The sequence below is a fragment of the Dermochelys coriacea genome, chromosome 7, assembly GCF_009764565.3.
Source record: "Dermochelys coriacea isolate rDerCor1 chromosome 7, rDerCor1.pri.v4, whole genome shotgun sequence".
NCBI classification, from domain to species: Eukaryota; Metazoa; Chordata; order Testudines; family Dermochelyidae; genus Dermochelys; species Dermochelys coriacea.
Genome location: NC_050074.1, coordinates 97,389,131 through 97,413,207, shown reverse-complemented (window position 1 = coordinate 97,413,207; position 24,077 = coordinate 97,389,131). Strand labels below are relative to the sequence as shown.

Genomic DNA, 24,077 nt, shown 5'->3' with positions numbered 1-24,077 from the left:
CTAGGTGGCTTCAGTTATTAGAAGACTATTAACTAAGCTATATATGCTGTGGATGGAGCCAGCAGAGACTAAGTAAGCAAGAAGAATGCTGCTAAAGAGTTAAAGACTGCTGGACCTGGGGACTGTGTACGCTAAATTTGGATAATTTAAAACTAAAGGCTTAACTGGAATTGTGAAATATGGTACCAAACTTGCTCTATCTTTGGAGTGAAGTTTACCTTAGATGTTGTAGGATTCATAATTATTTACTCTGTTACCTAATTAAATTACTCTTAATGTTTCTCTCTAATGAAAGATATGAGTTATCATGGCTTTGATATATTTAAAAGTAAGTTGGCTGCTCATTTTAGTGTTTAATGAGGTGTAGTATATTTACACTAGCTTCACTGATTACTTCTGCTGAAATAATTTTGTAAGTGAGATTTAAGTATTTTTTTGTTCAAGGTTAACTTTTAAGTTCCTGAAGCTAATTAGAGGTTTGTTCCCCCATCAGTTTGGCAAGTAATCCTATAATTAAACTTTGGGCATAGAAACTTCAAAGTGCTCCCACGGCAGTGCTTTGAAGTGCAAGTGTGGTCCCGTGCGAGTGTGGTCCCCACAAGGGGATTAGCGCGAAGCCTGTTTACACTAGCACTTTACAGCACTCTGACTTGCTGCGCTCAAGGGGTGATTTTTCACACCCCTGAGCCAGCAAGTTAGAGTGCTATAAAATGTAAGTGTAGCCAAGCCCTTAGCTACAGTTGTGGCTTTAGAATTAGAAAGGGAGGCTACAGGTAGGGAGAAGCTTTTAATAATGTGAACTTGCACTTCAGGTAAAATCAAAAAAGGTAGAAATTTAAACTAGAAACAAGCAAATACTTATTAAGCCCCTATAAAAGATAAGGAATTCATTTTGAATGCTCAAACGGAACAGAACTCTATTTTTCATTATCTTCTAAATAATGGTAGCCCCTCCCTATAAACCAAAAACAGTAGTACTTCTCCAGTAATACCATGACTCCTTTCTTTTGTAACTCCTCCTGCAGGATAGCCTTCTAAAGGTGCATGCTATATAGGAGGACAGCAACAATCCTCCCAGTTCCTAGGCAATTAGTCTCAGGTGTGTAGAGATAGCAAGCATGAGAGAGATAGAGAGAGTTTATTTATAGAAGAAACTTCTTACCAGATAAGATTTGCTATAGGGTGACCTCCTAGGTTATTCTTCCACAGGTAGAAGATAATGTCACAGTAGTTCTGAGTCACTGCACTCTCTAGGCCATTTTATCTATCCCATTATCTGAAAATTACAGAATTGTATTACCCCAGTAAAAGGAGTGGCTGGATATACTCTTAAGCTCTACTATAGCTGCCTTCTGTGAGAAGGCAATAGAATACTTTACACTCTGATTATGTTAACTAGTATTTTGTGGGTAAAAAGTAGGTATCTGAGTCCAGATCCACAAAAGGACTTAAATACCTAAGTCCAAAATTTAGGTGTAACTAAGACTCTCGAAACCTTGCTGGCCTGCTACTTAATCCTGCAGACACCAGCAATTCCCTGATACCTACTTTTTTTCCCCCCTCTAAAAGTCCCCTATGTTCCTAAGTTTCTGCCTCTAGGTACATGCACAATGTCTCATTTTATATATCTGGACTTCTAAGCCTCAGTGGGATCCTCAAGCTATGTGAGGGTAAGTGTTCCCCACAACTATCCTGGGAAGCCTGATTTGGTAGGTGCGCTCAGAGTACTGAGCAGTACTGCTTACTGGATCAGGCTGTACACAAAATCCAGCTATAAGAGGTGGTGGTGCCTCCCTTAACTATCAACCTCTAGGTTAGAGCACTCATCCAGAATGTGGGAGATAAGGGTTCAATTCTTGTGCCTGATGTGAAGAAACAATTTGAACTGCAGTCTTCCAGGAGAGTTTCCTAATCACTAGGCTATGGGCTATTCTGATGTGGGGGTCCCTCCGCCTCTCTTGTTAATGTGGTTCCACTTTGGATAAATAATTATTGGAGCAGGAGGACTCAAAATGGGGTTGCCTATTTCCCAGGTGAGTGCCCTAACTCCAGGCTGTAATCAATCTTTCACTCTCTGGCTTAGGATTTTGTAACACTGAAGTCCTTTTGTGAAGCCAGGTCTTAGCGTGTTATCTCAGGTTCAGTCCTTTCCCTCTTGTGTGTGTGCATGCTACGCGTACACCTTTTTTCCAGGTTTGACATTGGAAGCAGCTGGCACTGAAGATTGAGGATTTAACATAAGGTTATAGGTGGCAAATAGACATGCTAATTCCTGTATGCCTGTGACTTGTTTAACCTCCCTTTTGAATAGGAAACTAGTGACATAAGGGTTGTAATAGTATTCCAGTAATGTGCTGTGCTGCTGGGATTTCCTCTGATGCTAATCTATGGCTCAATTTTTATCGTAGTATGAAAGTTGGAAGAGATTACAGCAACTGAATATGTATAATAGAAGTAAACTATAAATAGTCATAAATTAACTTGCTATCTAAAAGGTCCTACTATGGACCTGGAATCGGAGACGGAAGCATTTAGTACACTGACTTTCTATGACATGAACTAAATAGCTCTCAGATAATCTTGTTTTTTCCTATCTCCTCAGTTATATTAGTATGAAGTTTCTTACAATGATGACTATCAAAATACATGTCATTACACAGATAATGCATTTCTGCTGCTGCCACTTATTAGCTGCATACATAGGTTTCTATTTTGTGAATTGAATATGCGCTAAATTCTTTTGCATTTAAAATATAAATTATCATCATTGTTAGCATTCCATTTAAAGACCCTGTTCATCTCTCACATCTTGGAGCTGCTATTTCAGGTTTTTGCATACTCGGACCTCATTGTATTGGCTGCTTTGAAGGTTTTTTTCAGAAGCATAAGACATATATATATAAAATGTTTTTTAAATGAAAGCTATATACTGGAGCACAATGCACACTTTTCCTTCCCCTGAGCTACCATGTTCCCAGGCAAACCTGCCCCCAGTACAATCTCTGTTAATTGTCATCAGTATAGTTTGGGGCCAGCAAAAACAGCACTTGGGACATAGCTGGCTGCTTTTACATAGGACAGTATTAAACAAAGCCTCTAAAAGGCAAGCATGTTAATAATGCTTGTTGCTAGGAGGAAACCTCTCAAAACAGAGGAGGAGAGGGAGAGGAGATATTAATCTGACTGCTCGAATGGGTGAGAAGTCAGAGTAAAATCAGTCATGCCTTTGAACTTTCTGCACTTCAGAGGTAAGCCCACCCAGCTGACTTCTGATGCCTTCCTGTTGTCTGTTGGTTTGCCAATGGAGGAATCCTGTGTGTTCTCTCCCCTTATTTGGATCCAGTTCCCCTGATTTTGGGGGGGAGAGCAGAACATGATTTTCTTTTTTGCATCAGGTCAAAGGAATGGAAGCAGGGAATTATACCTAGACCTGGCCAGCTCAGCTGTTTAGCACAGAGAAGGAGTAGGCAGTATTTCAAAGACAGGGCTGACTTTGCTGCTGGCCTGTCCAGCCACTGAACTCCTGCCCTCAGCAAGGCAGCCCTACTATCTCTACAGAGCTTCCATATCCTTCACCATTTTGGGGTGGGATGACTTTCTGCCAGAAGAACTCATTTAATCAAAGGTACTTCTATCTTCCTCTTCTTAGGATAGCTTTAGACAGACTTGGTCCTCACTGGCAATGTGTGCTGCTTTTGCTTCTACTGACCACATAAGTAGTAATTCCCAGTAGAAGAGGAATCTCTTCCTATAACATGTGGGTAGAGGGTAGTAGCATCTCATAAACAATACTGGCCAATTAATTCCCACAACACTTAAAAAAAAAAAGTGATTGGCAAAGAGCCTTTCCAAATGTGTTCAGGCTTTTTGGCACAGGAAAATTAAAAGCTGTGCCTTTTAAAGTGTCTCTTGGGTTGATCCTCACATATTCACCCATCCTACTGCCCCTAGAGTCCTAGAAATACCTTCAACCTTCTAACTCGCCTATCCTTCAGCTCAACTCCTGCTTCTGTCTGGTGCTGTTTGCTGACTGGTCTCTGTCCCTGATGCTGCCTCTGATCCCACCATGCACTGAGCAGAGTCTTGCCATTGGGACAACCCCAGAAACAGAGGGCATACCTACAGATAGCAGATGTCAGCTAGGAGCATTGGGGGAGCAAAAGGGGTGAGGGATTAGGAGATTTAGGGGAAGCAAAGCAGGAGACTACGTGGTAGTGTTTCTGCCTAATGGAGAGATTAGGGATTGGCATGGCCATGCCAAGTTATCATTCCCTCCCCCCCCCCAACTGAATAGTAGAGGGGGCTAAGGCCATGTCTGTTTGGACTGGAGGAAAGGCAGGAAGCAAGGTCACAGTTCAGATAAACATTCAATTATTTCTGAAATGCTAGATCTGCTTAATACTAATTTAACAGTACCGAATCCCCTGATATTGTTGGCTAATTTAGAAACCTTCAGTCTCCATCTTAGCCCCAATCTGTTTATAATTGATTTGTATACTAATCTCCTGTGATATTCACACTTGCTGTCAGGCCCTGTATATTTATGATACTGAATTAACCAGCCTCATCTTTTACTATATCTTACAAGACTCCTCATATCCTAAGACTCCTCTACTGGTATTTCCTGAGGCTCTACAACATCCTGAATAAAGGGTTGTAGGTTAATGAGCTGATGACATAGTCTTCTGAGGTGTATAGAAAGCCTCCAGCTCTCGCTTGCTACATGCAAATTTACCCCTTGGCATTAGTATCTCAGAATGGTAATACACTGATTCAGTAAGGGAAAAACAAAAAGGTCATGCAAGTGTGAATGACAAAAACTTACAGTTGCACTCTTTCTTTCAGAATAGCAGCCGTGTTGGTCTGTATCCGCAAAAAGGAGTACTTGTGGCACCTTAGAGACTAACAGATTTATTTGAGCATAAGCTTTCGTGGGCCCATGAAAGCGTATGCTCAAATAAATGTGTTAGTCTTATTTCTTTGAGTACAAGGGCATGGAATGGTTATAGAATGAACGCTGTTATATAGTGTACGTCAGCTGCTCTTAGTTAAGTCTTGCTTCCAATTCTAAACCTGATTTCTTTCCTCTCCCCCATCCATAGTCCTTTCTACTTCATATATGGTATATGTGGTCTGTGGCCAGTTGACCATTCTTCTTGGAACAAATCTGAGGCTATACAGACAAGGTGTTTTAAAGATATTTGGGGTGGGAGGAGAGGGAAATGTCTTGGTAGTAGCTTAAGCGTCTGAAGTTTGCTTGGTGGTTTTTTTTGTTTTGTTTTGTTGTTTGTTTTTTTGCTACATCCTAGGTACAAAATTGCTTGTTCCAAACACTGAAAATGCTTTACCAAGTTCACCAGAGTGCCAGCTGATCTACAATGCCTGAAGGGATCCAATAAAAGATGTATGCATACTCAGTGACAATATGCAATTCAGTATATTGTACACTTTACCCCTTAACTTAATGAGATTCATAGACTATCAGGAGGTCATCTAGTCCAACCCCCTGCGCAAAGCAGGACCAATCTCCAACTAAATCATCCCAGCCAGGGCTTTGACAAGCCTGACCTTAAAAACCTCCAAGGAACGAGATTCCATTCACTCGCACTCCTCTCTTGTTTAATGAAGATTTACTGGTATTCATGTTTACACTCATGCCATGTGGCTACTGTAAACCTGAACTGTTCAAGTAACTAAATCTATTTAAAGTAACATGATAGCTATTTATAACATGGGCCTGAAGAACAGCAGGTTCTATCCTGCTACTCAAGTGTATGAAGGTGGTAGCTTCCCTGAAAAGCCTAATGAACAACTAAGAGCTCCATCACAGTGTGGATGAGTTTAGGCCAAAGTTAAATACAGTAGAGTTGTGACTGGACTGTGAGTTATATAATTGGGTCCTATGGCCAATTATTGAATGATGCAAAATAAAACTTCAGTTACTTGGGTTTGGGAAGGTTAAGTTGAAATCATTACAATGTGCTGTCACTTCTGTCAAAAGAAAAACATTAAAATCACTTTAATTTCTGGTTAATTGAAGGAAGAAGCATATGGCAGGGGGAATTTAAAGTAAAGATTTACCCAGTGGTTGGAACGTGGGCTGCCGCTCCCCCCCCCCATACCTCTAGCAGCAAACTCTTTATCAGGCCTTGTGCTGTTAGGCTCCAGAAATGTGACTGGATTTATAGAAAGGAAACACCGTATTTGGGATATATTTTCATATTCAGTTGTTACCAGGCCAGGGATGAAAAAGCAAGTGGCATCTCATACAGTCAGGGGAAAGCTTCCTGCATTACCTAGGATTTTCAGAAACATCTCTTGGGCAAGTATTGAACAGGCCTGACCCTAATTATTTGACAATCTGTGGTATCAGTCTTTAAATTGTAGCAGGAAAATGATACATTTCCTAAAATGGGTGACAGAATGCCCGATCCTACTTCTTTTGAATTAATTCAGAGTTTTCTCACTTCATTGAAATGAGAACAGGTGTGGATGCAAAATCTCCAAATGTATTAATAACAAGCTCTTACACCATGGTTTTTCATCAGCAGATATCCAAGAACTTTACACAGGATATCAGTATCATTATCCCCATTTTACAGAAGGGGGAACTTAGTCAGAGGCAGAGTGACTTGCCCAAGGTCACCCAGCAGGCCAATGGCAGAGCGGGGAATAGAACCCAGGTCTCAAGTCCCACTCCGGTGCTCTAGCCACTAGGCCACACAGCATTTTTAGCTGGGTCCCAAAAATCCAACATGTTACATCTTTCTCTATACACACTTTTTGAACAAGAGCCTTGCCTTACTTCAATGATGTTTTAGAGTAGAAGTAAAGGGTCTACACAAAAACAGGGGTAAGGGAAACTTGCCATTACTAAAACTGTTCCCTGTCCAATTACTTTCATAGTGCCTTAGGGTAGAAAACCACCCCTTTAGCACATGCATGTTTTCAGAAACTTTATATTTCATTGGTTTCTATTTTGGAAAAGCAGAGCTCAATTTAATATTTTATTATGTGCGTCTTGACTGGTGCAACTTTGCTGAATTCATTTTGAAAAATGCAGACCGTGGGATTTGGTCATATTTTCAAATGGCATTTCCTAGGCAATATGCAAAAATAAGAGATGCTTGCAGAAAACTTGTTTTAATTGTTCTGGAAGTCCATGGAAATCTGGTACCTGTGAGGATGATGTTCAGTTATCACTTTTTTTTTTCTGAAGCAATAATAAAAAACCCTCCTTGCATGTGAAGCCAAATTTGGATGGCATCACAAAACTGTTCAGTTCCCTACAAGATTTAATGACACAACTCTATTTGATATAATGAATTTTTTTTGGAGGGCAGAATGAAGGGGATGATGTGGGTGGTGGAATGCAGAAAATTGAAATTATAACAAGTGGAAGTTCTGTTTGTGGATACTTTTGTTTTTATCTGGCCCAAACCTCAATGGCAGGCTATCCTACAAAAGAGACAAGGTCTGAGTAATATTCCAACACAAATATTGCTAATTCCCTCTACTGCGTGGAGGCTTGCAATTGGCAAACTCCTAGAGGTACTCACAAGCCAATACAGGTAGACACAGCATTTGTATGTGCTAGCAAAGTAAGTGAAAACTAACCATTATTTTTAAAGTAAATAGGTACTTACATCAGTATTAGACTCTCAGTATGAGGGAATTTGAAAGCTAGCCCAAAATTTTAGTGCATTATGTAGAGATCTTCTGTAAGACTCCATCCTCCTGTTTGTTGTAGTGTGTTTTACCACTTCTGTATTGATGCCACAATTTTTTTTAAGGAATATTGTGCTTCCTGGGGGATGTAGGCAGTGGGAGGGGAAATATTCATTTGTGTGGGAAGGAGGGAATGGTGGTAAGCTGTGCTGGCTAATTTAATTTGAGGCACTCATTCCTTGATCAGACAAGACCAGAGAATTTTCTAGATGGAAAGCCTTGAATAGTTTTATTTTAAGCCCCTGTGTGCTCCCTTTCACCATTAATTTCCATGCTTTTTCTCATTCATGATGTAGACTCTTCCCTCTTCCACCTCCATAACTGAGGTTAGTGGTGGCCAGCAGAGGAGCATAACAAAATTCTAAACTTTATCACAGTAATATATAAACTCTCTGTGATGTACACAAACAGTTGTATGAAATTCATAAACTTTCCTGAGCTAGCCTAGCCCTAGACATTGCAGAAAGTATGTGGGGCAGTTTGAGTGGGATAACTAAACATTTTTTTTTCTCTCTCCTCCCCACCAACCATGTCACCATGCAAACCAATTATATAGGAGCACAAAGCATCTCTGATTTCTGTTGCATGTGTGGGTTATGTCCCAGTAATGATAGGTGTACTGTCTGGTTGTGTGTAGTATTCCTGCAGTATGTTGAGTCTACTGCTGGCAAAATGACTCAACTTTGGCCTTGCAGCCATTGTGCATCACAATAATGCAGACAGCATTAACAGTGGCATCCACATGAATCTGAAGGCAGTGCCATATGGATTTCAATATGTCAAACACACATTCCATTACCATCCTACAGCTTCTGAGTGTGTAGTTGCACCTTCTCTGGCCGGGCCCTTTGAGATTAGTGTATGGTTTCATAAGCCATGCATGGTTCCCCTAAGACAATATTGGGGACAGTGACTCCCTTATTCCCTCCACATGACTGTGTAATAATGTCCCAGCTTGTCCATGAATCTAATGTCTTGATTTTTGGAAAATCCTGGCATCATGCATCTTCCTAGTATATCCCACACTCATGTCCATGATCTTGTCTCTGTGGTTGACCTGGGCCTGCATAACAATAGAGTAGTACCCTTTGCATCTTTATGTACTCATATGCTCTTTGCAGAGACCAGAATATGGGCACAGGAGTCCCACAGATCTTAAGGCCAGAAAAGACCACCAGATCATCTAGTTTGACCTCCTATATAACACAGACCACCAGTACCACCTATCCCAGGAACACTAAACTCAACAACAAAAATGAGATCAAAATATTATAGCCCCCAGTAGATGAACCCATTATGTGTCACATACAGAGAATAGAGAGTAAAAGGTGTACCAATGCTTGAGGCCCATGCAATGGCAAGGAATTAATTGATATGCCTAGATAATCCTGGCAATTGACCTGCACTCCATGCTGCAGAAGAAGGTGAAGACCCCCCCCCCGGTGAAATTTGACCTGAGGGAAAATTTCTTCCCAACCCCACATTGGATGATCAGCTAGCCCCTGAGCATGTGAGCAAGAACCAGCTAGCTAAGAATATGAGGGAGAGAGAGAATGCTTAGTGCTACCTTAGGGCCCTTGCCTATCCAGTGATAGCCCCAGAACAGTTAACCCTATTCTCTCAAAGCTGGCAGTCATTTCAGGAACATTATTGATGTTTAACACTTTGGGTAAATCACAGTCCTTATCACTGCACAAACCTCCTCTCTCACAACCCCCACAGTTGGCTTGCCAACACCAAACTGTCTAGCCATGGCCCTGTAGAAATCCCGATGACCCATTTCTGGACCAGCATGGCCTCCCCATGCATGTGTCCTGATTCTGGAGGGTCAGGGTAAGTTTATTGCACAGCTCCAGGAATGTCTGCTGCTTCATGAAAAAGTTCTGGAGCCACTGCTGGTCATCCTAGGTCTGCAGGACTTCGTGATCTCACTTGTGGCATTGCTCTAGAATTGCTGGTTTACATAGAGGGAATCCCCAGGTATGGCAAAAGGCATGAGCAGCATCTGCCATGTCTGTACCCTCTCCAAGAGGTGCCTTTGATGGGATAAATACAGCTGCTGAAATGTCCACCAGCATCTCACAGATTCCCAAAATAGGAGCAAAAGCATAAGCAAGAGAAGTTCTTCCATCCGTCCTAGATCCATGCTGCTGATTCACTTTGCAAGGCACTTGCAAACCCAGAAATTGATTGGCTGGATGTGTCGTCGGGCTAGCAGCATTTCCAATCAAGTGCTGCTGACTGGACAGACCAGTTCTCCCACCATGAATCAAAGGCCTACAGTAGTTCTACTAGCAAGGTTGCTAAGAATCCAGGGATATGTCCCCAGAACCAACCACATCTGACTTGTCTGCATAGCTCAGTAAAGATGTCTGCAACCCTGCATGGATATGATGTTTGTGGAGAAATGCAATCTAGATGTTCAAGTGTAGGGTGACTAGAGGGCAAGTGTAAAAAATTGGGACAGAGGGTGGGGAGTAATAGGTGCCTATATAAAAAAAGCCCCCAAAATCAGGACTAAAATTGGGACATCTGGACACCCTATTCAAGTGTGAGTTGGAAGGAAAGGGTTTGGAAGTGTGGGTCCCACAGATCTGGATTTACTATGCAGTGTAGGCATACCCTGGGAGGTCAAAGAGACACCTGACTCCTATGTGAAGGACAGAAAACTTACAGAACCAGTAGAATGGATCTTACTCATCCTGGGACTTATGGATTTTTCCATCAAGCTTTGGGAAATCCTTTGCCAAGACTCCATAAAAACTGTAGCATCAGAGATGATTTTTGGTTTCTGTAGTCAGTATGCAAAATCTTGCCATCTGAAAAAGAAAAACATGAGTTACACTGATGATTTACAAATACTTAGAATATACCTGCCTTAAAAATATCCTTCCTTCAGCCTTCTAGAGATCCCAGAGGACTCCAGGTGGGGGGACAACAAACTGTGGCTTGGCCACCAGCCTCCTGGAAAGCTCCCTCAAGACTTACAGAGACTGTTTGGCTGCAACCCAACCACATGAAGCTTGCTACAGGGATGTATACCGGAGGTCTTATGCACCCAGTAGTAAAACATCAGTAGAGGTTTCTAAAAACTTACTTATTTAACCCAACACCAATTAACTCTGTTTTTGGACCTCATTATGATGAATAAAGATTAATTCATCACTACTGGCCTCCATTTGTGATTGCATAGGGATCAGTGATCATGATCTGATTTACATTCAACAGTGGCAAACGGAGGGCAGTCCCAAACAGTAATATATATTAGGTGCTTCAGAAGGGCTCATTTCCTAAAGCTGGTGAAAAATTATGAAGAAAATTGACCAGAAGGAAAAATTTAGAAAGAAAAAAATGTGAATGAAAAGTGGGAGTTGAAGAAGAGTTTATTCGATAGCCAGGATTCCACAATCAAGAAAGAGGACAACTTTAGCTAAAAGCCCATCCTGGTTCAGTGCCAAAATGAAGACAGCAATGGTGTGTGTCAGGGGGGAGGGGGAATATATAGCAACTGGAAAAAGGGAAAATAACAACTGATATAAAGGTTCATAAAGTAGAAAACTAAAGGGAACCTTAAAGCATCAGGGGAAAAATCCATGGCTGTTGGGACTAAGGACAATAGGGAGTTTAAGTATATTAGGAACAAAAGAAATCCTAATAATGGTATAGGTCTATTACTAGATGGAGATGGTAAATTTAATGAGTTACAAAAGGTGTTTGATAAATATTTTTATTCTGTATTGGGGGAAAAGCAGGTGATGTAGTCTTATCACATGAGGAGGATTAAGTACATTCCAGTCCACTACTAACCAAGGAGGATGTGTGGTTTTAAACGCCCCCCCTCGCCCCAAAAATCTGCTAGGGTTAAATACTTTTAAACCATCAGAGCCAGATAGCTAGTACCCGAGAGTCCTAGAAGAGCTGGCCAATGAGTTCTCTGGCCCGCTTATGTTAATTTTTAATAAATTCAGTCTCCTGCAGGAGTGCTAATATAGTGCCAATATTCAAAAAGGACATGCAGGATGATCCAGGTAACTGGGAGCGAGTTGGCCTGATGTCAATCCTGTGCAAAATAATGGAAAACTGGTATGGAATTTAATTAAGAGAATTAAAAATAGGAATATAATTAATACCAGTCAGGATGGTCTCATGGAAAACAAACCTCATTTCATTCTTTGAGATTACAAATTTTATTTGATGAAGATAACTGCATAGGGGTAATATACTTACTCTTGTAAGGTGTTTGACTTAGTAGCAGATGATAGTATGACTAAAAAATTTGCACTATATCAGTAGAGCACACCTTAAATGGATTAAGAACTTTATAATTGGGATGGTGACTAGCCCCTGGAATCAATTGCCAAGAGAAGTGATGGATTCTCCATCTCTTGCAGTCTCCAAATCAAGACTGGTGGATGCTTTACTGGAAGATATGCTGTAGCCAAATACAAGTTATTGGGCTCATTACTGGGGTAACTGGGTGAAATTCTATGGCCTGTGCCATACAGGAGGTCAGACTAGATGATCTAATGGTCCCTTCTCACCTTAAGCTTGATCATTTATTAAGCTTCTGCCCTTCATTTCATCTCACGGGCGTAAAAGAAAACTCTCTCCTACTTACATAGATCAAAGTTGGAATGTTTGTTTCTAGATTTAAATAAGATCCTTATTGATGCTGTTAAAAGTGTAGTTATAACAGATGATGGAAGTCCAATTATGCACATTACTACTACGCTCCCCTTTCCTGTATCGCATCTTAACTGTTTGCTAAAGCACAATGCTTCACATAGTGTCTGTTCTGCATTCTGCTAATACAGACCCTAGAAGAGGTGCTGGTGGCAGGAAGTCACCCAGGAGGAAAAGAGTTAGCGATGGCATAAGATGTCCATAAGCCCCCTTCCTCTGGGAGAACTGAAGCTAATCAACTCTACTCTAAAAGGAGCAAGTTGGGGATGAAGCATAGTCATGGTGAATAGGAAATGTACTGATTCTATACCCTCTAGCAGCCTCTGTGGAGTACAGAACAAAGCTTGCTCACCTTTAATGAACCTGGAAATGCTGGCTACCTTCCCACGGAGGTGGATGTTTCCTTTACCTGCCAGAGGCAATGGCCCTTGCTGGCACAGAAAGATAGACTGTGCAATAATGACCATACATCCCACAGAAGGATTGTTATGCAAGCCATCTGATATCCATTTTCATAAAAAACATTTTCATGCCCTTGAGTTTATTTCCTCTGTGGACTACAGCTATTCCCAGCCTATGAATGCATTCTGAACAAAGAAGAACTTTATTGGTATAGACCATGATTTCAAAAGCATAACACAAGTCTGTAGTATAAGAGGTATTAGAGCCCTTTCAGGGCTTGTTGTGTAAGATGTTTTTATTATTTATTACAAGTCCAGTAATAATAGTTAGATTTAACATGGCCAATCAGAGGGAATCTTTTAATAAATCTTTTTTTTTCTTTTCCTGTTTCCTAGTTACACAGCTGGAAGGAGGAAGCATTCTCTAAGTTCTGAGCTGTAGTAATTTCAGAGGATATCCTTGTCTCTCCCCACCTTCCTATAAATAAATTGGAGAACTTCTCTAAAAATTGGTCTCTAAAAAACAATGTGTACAACTCCAAAGCTTGTTCATTAGATGATTATTCGAAGCTACATTTTCCTGTTGATATATATATATAACTGCCAATAATGATAAAAAGAGATGCATACACCTAGATGTATTGTGGAATCTCTGACTTAGCTATAAGGATTTATAAATAAATGTATATTCCTGATTATCTACTTTCACCAAGTTTTATTGTATAACTCCATTTGCATGGAATTACTCCTGATTCACACCAGGGTGAACAAGAAGAGACTTTGGCTCCCGGTCTTTAGGATTATGAGACTACATCCTTCTTATTGGCCTAGTCCTGAATTTTGTACAACTGTTTTCTATCTTCCTCTAACTGTATATACCTTTTTGGAAGTAGCATCTCAGCGTGATATTATCTCTAATTTGCTATTGATATAGCAATAGGACCTACCTAAAATGATACTAACATAGTACTTTTCATTAAAGCACAATGAGCTTCTCTTGCCTTTTGTTTCCAGTTGCAAGTACTCAGATTTATTTCTAGGACTAGATCTCGGCCAATTACAGGCATTCAAAGGAGAGTTTCTAAAAGCCTTCATTCAATGTAGAAGGGAATGGTCAATTTCAACCCTGACCCCGCTAGTTGTTTTCTCTATTTGGTACTGGTGTGACCTATATGGGAGCACAATATCCATTTATGGTGTCATAATTCAAGAAGGAAAAACTAGAGAGGATTCAGAGAAGAGCCAAGAGAATGATTAAAGGATTGGAAAACATGCCTCTATAGTGGAAGACTCGAGGAGCTCAATCTATTAAGCTTAACAAGCAGAAGGTTAAGGGATGACTTGGGCAATATCTACACTACAAGGTAGGGCAGTGACTCCTTACTCGCATACACATCCTCATATTAGCTCAATGAGAGCTACTGCAAGTGTAAATAGTAGTATAGATGCTGGTACCATAGGCAGTGGCAATATGGCTTACCTGCTGCATGCATACATACCTACCCATCTGAATCCTGTGGGTACATACTTGGCATGACTAATCTGTGCCTTTGCTGCCCGTGCTACTGTGACTGCACAACTATTTATACTCACACTTGCTCACACTGAGCTAGCGCGAGTATGTATACATGAGCTAGGAATCACACCTCTAGCTCGTAGTGTTAGACGTAGCCTTGATCACACTTTACAAGTATCTAGGCAGGGAACAAAAGATTGATAATAGGACTTTTCAGTCTAGCAGACAAAGATATAACAAGATCAACTGCTGATAGCTGAAGCTAGTCAAACTAGAAAAGAAGTGCAGATTTTTAACAATGAGGGTAATTTACCATTGGAACCACCCAGCAAGGGTTTTGGTGGATTCTCCATCCTTAAACTTTTTTAAATCAAGATTTGATTTTTTTTTAAAGATGTGCTTTGTCAGCTAGGAATTAATTCAGGGAAGTCTCAAGGCTTCTGTCACGTAGCAATTCAGAACTGATTATCATAATTGTCCTTTCTGGCCTTTTAATCAATGAAATGTTCACTTGCTGCAGCAGAATTTCCTGGGTGAAATCTTGGCCTCATTGAAGTCAGTAGGAATTTAGCCATTAATGTAAATTGAGACATTTTGTTACATCTTTACTGGAGTTCTAAGTACCCAAAGCTATTGTAGGATTAATAACTAAAACAAGACACCGTTCTCTACAAGTTACTTCATCATTCAGCCACTAGCATGGGCTTTCTGGGTAAAAAAAAAAATGTAGAATTTGCTGCCTTATTGCAACACATGCACCCTAAAACAGGTTATGCACATTTAGGGTTAAATAAATGTCTTCTTGCTACTACCGATTTGCCACTAATGTATCATCTTAGCAACATCTGAATAATAAGCACAAGAAAGCCTTGTGCAACAATAGCTGTAGAAAAACAAGCTCAATGATGTTTTCCCTTCTCAGGAAAACTGTATGTTTTGTTAGGTGGATATAAAGCAGAAAGATGACAGGGCACTTTTCAGACAGCGGATGTAAATAGCGGCACTAGCAGTTGGAAACATCTTATTTTTACTTGAACTAAATTAGTTGATGTGAAAGTTATTGAAGGCTTGTCTTCTAATTCAATGTAACTTGCCATTGAATTTGACCATAAGGTGTCATGTTCACTAGCATTATATTGACTATGATTTTGCAGTTAGTGTAGACAAGGTCAAGTCATAGTCAACTTAGTGTCATCTGGTTAAACCCTTTTCCCAGTAGATCAAGGTTGAAGTTCAGGTTCTGATCCAGTATCTCTCCTCAGGCCTACCACTTGCTGGCCCAAGGTCCAGGAATAGGCCTCCAAAGTCATTGGCTCAGCACCTGTAGCTTGCCAGACTCAGTTCAAGGCGTGGACTCAGCTTGCTGGCAAAGCCCATTTTACTTCTCAAGCCACAGCACCGGCCTCTATTACTGACTTAGCACTACAGATTAAAGTAGATGAAAATAGGAATGGGAAGATCAGCAATTCTCATGGACTTATATTGCCATGTGTTTGATTGCAGCATCTTGTGTAAGGGGGTATGACATCAGGAAGTGAAAGGGGACAAAGGAAAAAGAAATACATGTTCCAATACAGGCCATGGGCAACTGGACAGAAGTATGTGTGTACACAGCATGAAACTGTATGGGATTGCTCCCAAATCATACGCCCCACTCACTCCATGGATGGCTAGGAGGGGAGAGGGACCTCACAGGCCCATTGTGTTTCTCCTGGATTTTCATTAGTCATGGGAAGCATGTGACAGTATCTCCATTTTCCTATTGAAGGGGCAGTCTGTCTCTTTTTCCTTTTGTCTCCCTGGAGGGGCAGGAGAACCAGCAATGGGGAGAGATCTTTCTGTAGAAGAAAGTGGACTTGCAGCTTGAATAATTCTTCTCTCGTGGTATTGGGTTTGCCACATCTACAGACAGGACTTGAGCCCACAAGCTCTTCCTATCTGTACTTCACCAGAGGAGTTCTTACTTCACCAGCAAGTGAAGTGGCAGGTGGAGTGCGAACCAAGATTCCCCAAGCCAGGGAGAGCATGGGACAGGGCAGTCTCTCTCTAGCAGAGGAGGAGGATCTGTGCTCTCCCATACTCCCACTTATTTTAACCCTCAGGGCACAAGTTGCTTGCTGCCACTACTACATTTATTTATTTTATTATTACAGTTTCACCTAGTGGCCCCAATGATGATAAGGGCTTTAATGGGCAAGGCACTGGACAACCACATATGGAGAGAAAGTCTCTGCTTTGAAGAGCTTACGATATAAACAGACAAGAAAGAGATAAAGAGTAAGAAAATCAAAGTACTATCCCCATGTCTCAGAGAACTTGAGCACCTATTAAGGGCCTCAAGTCACACAGGAAGTCTGGCTCTGATCTCCGGGGTCAGGCTAGTGCCTCAACCACAAAACCCTCCTTAAAAATCTCATTAGAAATTAGAAGGTTTTTTTACAAATACAGGAGAACCCATTTCTGAAAGCCCTCAGGGAACTTTGTAGAAATGGGGTTGTTAGGAAGGGGTACAAGGCATTGCAAAGCCTGGTGCCTATTTCTCTTGGGGTATTCAGTAAATTGGGAGTCTTGATTAACTAGAGTTCAAAATCAGGGATGTAGTATAATAATAAAAAGGGCCTGTGAGAGTCCCTTAAATCTATGTAACCATTTCATACTCACCACTATGGTGAGTGCCTTACATGGGACCATCAGGAACCTTTAGAGGTTGTCTTGTTTTACTTGCCCCTCTTCCTGTAGGGAGGAGAGGGTGTGCATCTTTTAAAAATTATTAATATGTAAATTTTAATAGTGTAATGAGAAAGCAAGGGCAGAGATGAGTCATGCAGTTTTAACTGAAAGTAGTGAGATTCATAGTCATATGAAAAAGTACATTTATTTTATGGCTTATCTGGTAAAGAAACCACGAGGAGCGAATGTATTAAGCAAATGTATATGCCTGTAACAAGATACCTGACAGCTCCTAGACAAAGTGCATTCACTTGACTGGAACTTTGGTTACTGTCTGTTTGCTGATTCTCCCTAGCTCTCTCTCCTCCAGCAGAAATAGTTATATCCCAAGCAAAAACAATGTTCCATCCTGTCAAACTGGGCTGGAAAGGGGAGGAGGGCATAAAACATCAGAACAATTAAAATAGTTTATTTTTAATAGTGTCTGGAAATAGTCAGGACTTTTTTTAGTATAAATAAACAAGGGTCACAAGCAATTATGAGAAAAGCATATGCAGTCTACAAAGCAGTACTGAAAATATAAATAAAGAAAACAGATAATGAAGAATGGTGTGTGGATGGTCCAGTTCAAGAAATTCATGAGAACTTCCTTCAGTATCTTTTATTAGGCTTGATAAGCAACAATACAATGTACTGGCAGAGGGCATTGGCTGGAAATCAGGAGGCCTCGGTTCTAGTCCTCTACTTCCCCTCCCTCCTTTTGTCTGCTCCAGATGTGTGCTGAAATATATGTCCAAAATATCTTGAACTATTTATCTGTTTTTAGCAATGTTGCCTCAGAATGCCATCTGCAAGAGGCCCCCATTTCATACTTTTATATTGGGCTTCTTAAAGAGTCATTACATAATCCTAAAAATCCATATCAGTCTAGTAAAAATCATTTCCTGTCTCAGTTAACATCTTATGCATACCAATTGCTATCAGTGTGGAGGGTGATTCATTTTATTCCAGTTCCAAATGCACATGTTAAGAGAGCACAATTGCAAAAGGGGTGGGAAAATGGTATATTTAGAATGAAATGAATAAGGAACAATACCTTTTTAGCAATTCTCAATAGCTGATGGATCTCATTTAAAACTGATCCTAAGCTTTATGCACTACTGTTAGCACACTGATAACCAGTTTTATAATACACTGTGCAGCACAGTTATAAATCAGCAACCACAATTGTTTCAATAATCACTATAAAGCTGCAATTTGGCTCTCCTGAACGTTATTTTTACTCATGCAGTGTACTTCTAGATTCATTTTAAATGCAACTCTTTAATTTGGTTCTAATCGTCTTCCTCACAATGTTGGCAAGCTGCGTTTTCACATTAGGCTGCAATTTGTTCTCTTTTAACCCACCACGGTCTTTACTTGAACATTTACTTGAACGTTATGGAGTTGTTGAAAACTTCATAAGTAGTCACTTTTGTTGCCTTTGTCTGGCTTGTCCTCATCCGTCCCTCCATGAACACAAGTCGACGTCACACCGTTCTATTTTGTTGTGAGCACGTTCTTTCCATTTCTGGCCAAAGAGTTTTGTCATGGGATCGTCCAGCATGTTTTCGGTCTGCCCAGTGCTCACTTATGGTCTCTGGGGATCCAGCCACTGATGTGGGTTGTCCACATGTTGTCTTGCCTGCGGACTACATGACCCGCCCTTTTTCGCTTTGCATTGTATATTGCCTGCACTACATCAGTCACTTCCGTACGCCTTCTGATCACCTCATTCGGTATATGATCACAGAGTGATATCTTACATTTGACTTTCCATTGCTGTCTGGGTGACAGCAAATTTTTCTTCCTCCGCTTTCGTCATTGACCAGCTTTCTGCTCCGTATATCATTGCTGGCAGAAAAGTGGAGTTAAACAGTTCTTTCCTTTTCAGTACATCATCTGTTAGAGATATCGTTATTTTGTTGAAACTTGCCCACCCTGTCTTTCACCTCCTATTGCCTTTCCCTTCGAATGAGTTGTTTCTGCTTAGCTGCTGACCCAGGTAAATACATTTGTCGACCTCCTCAATGTTTATAGTGATGATTCCTTCTACATAATGCTCATTCCACATCCACTTTGTCTTCAATGTGTTCACTTCCAACCCTATATCAGGTGAAAGTGTTTGCAGGTGCTGCGATTTGTTCTCCAGTTCTGCTATGCCCTTTGCCAGTATTACACAATTGTCAGAGAAGAAAAGCTGCATTAACTGTTCTCCAACTCTGATTCCTTCTTCCCAGTTCAATTTCTTGAACAGAAACTTCAGTACTGCTGCAAACAGCTTCAGTGAGATTGTGTTGCCTTGTCTGATTCCTCTGCATATTGTAATAATGCAGGGGACATTGAATAATGTTATCTCTGTCAAGCAATTGCAGTTAATTTCTTTCAGCAGCTCAATGTACCTAGGGTTGATTCTGATTTCATTGAGGGCGTTGAGTACAGCGTTAATCTCTACCAAGTCAAATGCGTTTTTGTAGTCGACAAATGCAGTACACAATGGTATTTTGTATTCCTTGCATTTTTTGATGAGCTGCCGAACTGAGTGGATGTGATCAATTGTCGAATACCCTGAGCAGAAACCAGCTTGTTCTCTGCTTTCGTACATTTCAAGATCCTTCTTAATCTGATTGAGTCCGACACGGGTGAAGACTTCATACACTTGTGAGAGGAGTGTGATTGACAGTAGTTGCTCAAAGAAAAGGAGTACTTGTGGCACCTTAGAGTTTATTATTATTATTATTTATTAACAAATTTATTAGAGCATAAGCTTTCGTGAGCTACAGCTCACTTCATCGGATGCATTTGGTGGAAAAAACAGAGGGGAGATTAATATACACACACAGAGAACATGAAACAATGGGTTTTATCATACACACTGTAAGGAGAGTGATCACTTAAGATAAACCATCAGCAGCAGCAGGGGGGGGAAAAGGAGGAAAACCTTTCATGGTGACAAGCAAGGTAGGCTAATTCCAGCAGTTAACAAGAATATCTGAGGAACAGTGGGGGGTGGAGTGGGGGGGGAGAAATAACATGGGGAAATAGTTTTACTTTATGTAATGACTCATCCATTCCCAGTCTCTATTCAAGCCTAAGTTAATTGTATCCAGTTTGCAAATTAATTCCAATTCAGCAGTCTCTCGTTGGAGTCTGTTTTTGAAGCTTTTTTGTTGAAGGATAGCCACTCTTAGGTCTGTAATCGAGTGACCAGAGAGAGTGTTGTAAATGGCTTGTCTAGTTTTTGTAAAGTCCAGCCACGTGTCTTCCACACAAACTTCCTCGTGGCTGGACTTTACAAAAACTAGACAAGCCATTTACAACACACACTTTGCTTCTCTACAAAAGAAAAAGGACACTAAGCTATCTAAACTACTACATGCCACAAGGGGCCACAACAGTGGTTCCCGTAACCCACCCAGCAATATTGTTAATCTATCCAACTATACTCTTAGCCCAGCAGAAGAATCTGTCCCATCTCGGGGCCTCTCCTTTTGCACCTCCACCCCCACGAACATGATACAGTTCTGTGGTGACCTAGAATCCTATTTTCGACGTCTCCGACTCAAGGAATATTTCCAACACACCTCTGACCAACATATTAACCCACAGAGACCTTCCTGCCAACACTACAAAAAGAAGGATTCTGGGTGGACTCCTCCTGAAGGTCGAAACAGCAGCCTGGACTTCTACATAGAGTGCTTCCGCCGACGTGCACGAGCTGAAATTGTGGAAAAGCAGCATCGCTTGCCCCGTAACCTCAGCCATGCAGAACACAATGCCATCCACAGCCTCAGAAACAACTCTAACATCATAATCAAAAAGGCTGACAAAGGAGGTGCTGTCGTCGTCATGAATAGGTCGGAGTATGAACAAGAGGCTACTAGGCAGCTCTCCAACACCACTTTCTACAAGCCATTACCCTCTGATCCCACTGAGAGTTACCAAAAGAAACTACAGCATTTGCTCAAGAAACTCCCTGAAAAAGCACAAGAACAAATCCGCACAGACACACCCCTAGAACCCCGACCTGGGGTATTCTATCTGCTACCCAAGATCCATAAACCTGGAAATCCTGGACGCCCCATCATCTCAGGCATTGGCACCCTGACAGCAGGATTGTCTGGCTATGTAGACTCCCTCCTCAGGCCCTACGTTATCAGCACTCCCAGCTATCTTCGAGACACCACTGACTTCCTGAGGAAACTACAGTCCATTGGTGATCTTCCTAAAAACACCATCCTAGCCACTATGGATGTAGAAGCCCTCTACACCAACATTCCACACAAAGATGGACTACAAGCAGCCAGGAACAGTATCCCCGATAATGTCACGGCTAACCTGGTGGCTGAACTTTGTGACTTTGTCCTCACCCATAACTATTTCACATTTGGGGACAATGTATACCTTCAAATCAGCGGCACTGCGATGGGTACCCGCATGGCCCCACAGTATGCCAACATTTTTATGGCTGACTTAGAACAACGCTTCCTCAGCTCTCGTCTCCTAATGCCCCTACTCTAATTGCGCTACATTGATGACATCTTCATCATCTGGACCCATGGAAAAGAAGCCCTTGAGGAATTCCACCATGATTTCAACAATTTCCATCCCACCATCAACCTCAGCCTGGACCAGTCCACACAAGAGATCCACTTCTTGGACACTATGGTGCTAATAAGCGATGGTCACATAAACACCACCCTATATCGGAAACCTACTGACCACTATTCCTACCTACATGCCTCTAGCTTTCATCCAGATCATACCACACGATCCATTGTCTACAGCCAAGCTCTACGATATAACCACATTTGCTCCAACCCCTCAGACAGAGACAAACACCTTCAAGATCTCTATCATGCATTCCTACAGCTACAATACCCACCTGCTGAAGTGAAGAAACAGATTGACAGAGCCAGAAGAGTACCAAGAAGTCACCTACTACAGGACAGGCCCAACAAAGAAAATAACAGAACGCCACTAGCCATCACCTTCAGCCCCCAACTAAAACCTCTCCAACGCATCCTCAAGGATCTACAACCTATCCTGAAGGACGACCCATCACTCTCACAGATCTTGGGAGACAGGCCAGTCCTTGCTTACAGACAGCCCCCCAATCTGAAGCAAATACTCACCAGCAACCACACACCACACAACAGAACCACTAACCCAGGAACCTATCCTTGCAACAAAGCCCGTTGCCAACTCTGTCCACATATCTATTAAGGGGACACCATATAGGGCCTAATCACATCAGCCACACTATCAGAGGCTCGTTCACCTGCGCATCTACCAATGTGATATATGCCATCATGTGCCAGCAATGCCCCTCTGCCATGTACATTGGCCAAACTGGACAGTCTCTACGTAAAAGAATGAATGGACACAAATCAGATGTCAAGAATTATAACATTCAAAAACCAGTTGGAGAACACTTCAATCTCTCTGGTCACTCGATTACAGACCTAAGAGTGGCTATCCTTCAACAAAAAAGCTTCAAAAACAGACTCCAACGAGAGACTGCTGAATTGGAATTAATTTGCAAACTGGATACAATTAACTTAGGCTTGAATAGAGACTGGGAATGGATGAGTCATTACATAAAGTAAAACTATTTCCCCATGTTATTTCTCCCCCCCCACTCCACCCCCCACCGTTCCTCAGATATTCTTGTTAACTGCTGGAAATAGCCTACCTTGCTTGTCACCATGAAAGGTTTTCCTCCTTCCCCCCCTCCCGCTGCTGCTGCTGGTTTATCTTAAGTGATCACTCTCCTTACAGTGTGTATGATGAAACCCATTGTTTCATGTTCTCTGTGTGTGTGTATATCAATCTCCCCTCTGTTTTTTCCACCAAATGCATCCGATGAAGTGAGCTGTAGCTCACAAAAGCTTATGCTCTAATAAATTTGTTAGTCTCTAAGGTGCCACAAGTACTCCTTTTCTTTTTGCGAATACAGACTAACACGGCTGCTACTCTGAAACAGTAGTTGCTCAGTTCTTCTAGATCGCCTTTCTTCATCAATAGTATTGTTTTTGATTTCTTCCATGTATCTGGAACACGCTTGCTATTGGTGCAATGGTTCACCATTTACATCAACACTTTGAAGAGAGTATCTTCCCCTACTTTGAGATATTCTGGCCAAACATCGTCCACTCTCGGACTCTTCCCTCTCTTTATGTTATGAACTGTGTATTCAATTTCATCCCACATAACATCAGGAACCTCTTCTGTAAGTTGCTGCTTTGACAGTGTATGCTGGACATAGACATGCGAGGAGTAGAGGTCATTCTAGAATTACATATTTCATTCATCTTGCTCCTTTCCTATGTCCTTTCACCATTTTTATCTTTCAGCACTGCCGGGATAATCTGTTTCAGCCTAAAATCCCTTTCTATCTTCTTCAGGCTCTCATTCTTTTCAGCCACCTCTCTCAAATTCTTCTTTTTAAAGTCTTCTTAGTCTTCTTTGATTGTCACATGAATTTTAGGGTTCTGTATTCTTTGCCCATTTTTCCTTCTAATTTCATGCATGCCCCCCTTGTCATCAAATTATCGTAAGTAGTAGGATGTCCTTACTTTCAGCCTAATTATGTTGGAATGGAAGAGACTGGTGTTCTTCAACTCATGAGGCAAACTCAAGTAGCCAGGGGAAAATTAGAATATATTATTCTGAAGTAAATCATATGCAATTCAGCTAACTATGGATATAAGCATTTTTGGTTTCAAGAAAATATAGGCTAAATCACTAGTTTTAAAAACCATAAAACTTGGCTACAGGTAGAGGACTAGAGATCCTTTAGGAGAGCTAATATTTATATAGTGAAATCAACACTATACTAATAATGGACATTAAGGTTTTCTGAAACCTCTGATTTTACTTGAAGTAATCAGAATTGCAATACTTATGTGTTTCTTTGCTGATAGGACTATTGTGCTGCACATGTACACATAAAGTAATGCTTTGCTAAAAAATTAAGGCTGAAAGTTTTCCTTTGTAAGGCCAAGCAGGAACAGTCTAAACTAGAGCCAGACAATACA

General features: G+C 41.2%; 1 long non-coding RNA gene and 1 pseudogene across 1 annotated transcript; one reads left to right on the top strand and one right to left on the bottom strand.

Annotated features, from left to right (window-relative positions):
- The first annotated feature begins 4,572 nt into the window (after positions 1–4,572).
- Positions 4,573–13,723, top strand: LOC122461129. The gene is made up of 3 exons (XR_006282881.1): positions 4,573–4,653; positions 5,103–5,186; positions 13,209–13,723. It is a non-coding gene; the product is annotated as an uncharacterized LOC122461129 (long non-coding RNA).
- A 4,773-nt stretch (positions 13,724–18,496) lies between these two features.
- On the bottom strand, positions 18,497–23,570 carry LOC119859016 (annotated as a pseudogene).
- Positions 23,571–24,077: the final 507 nt, after the last annotated feature.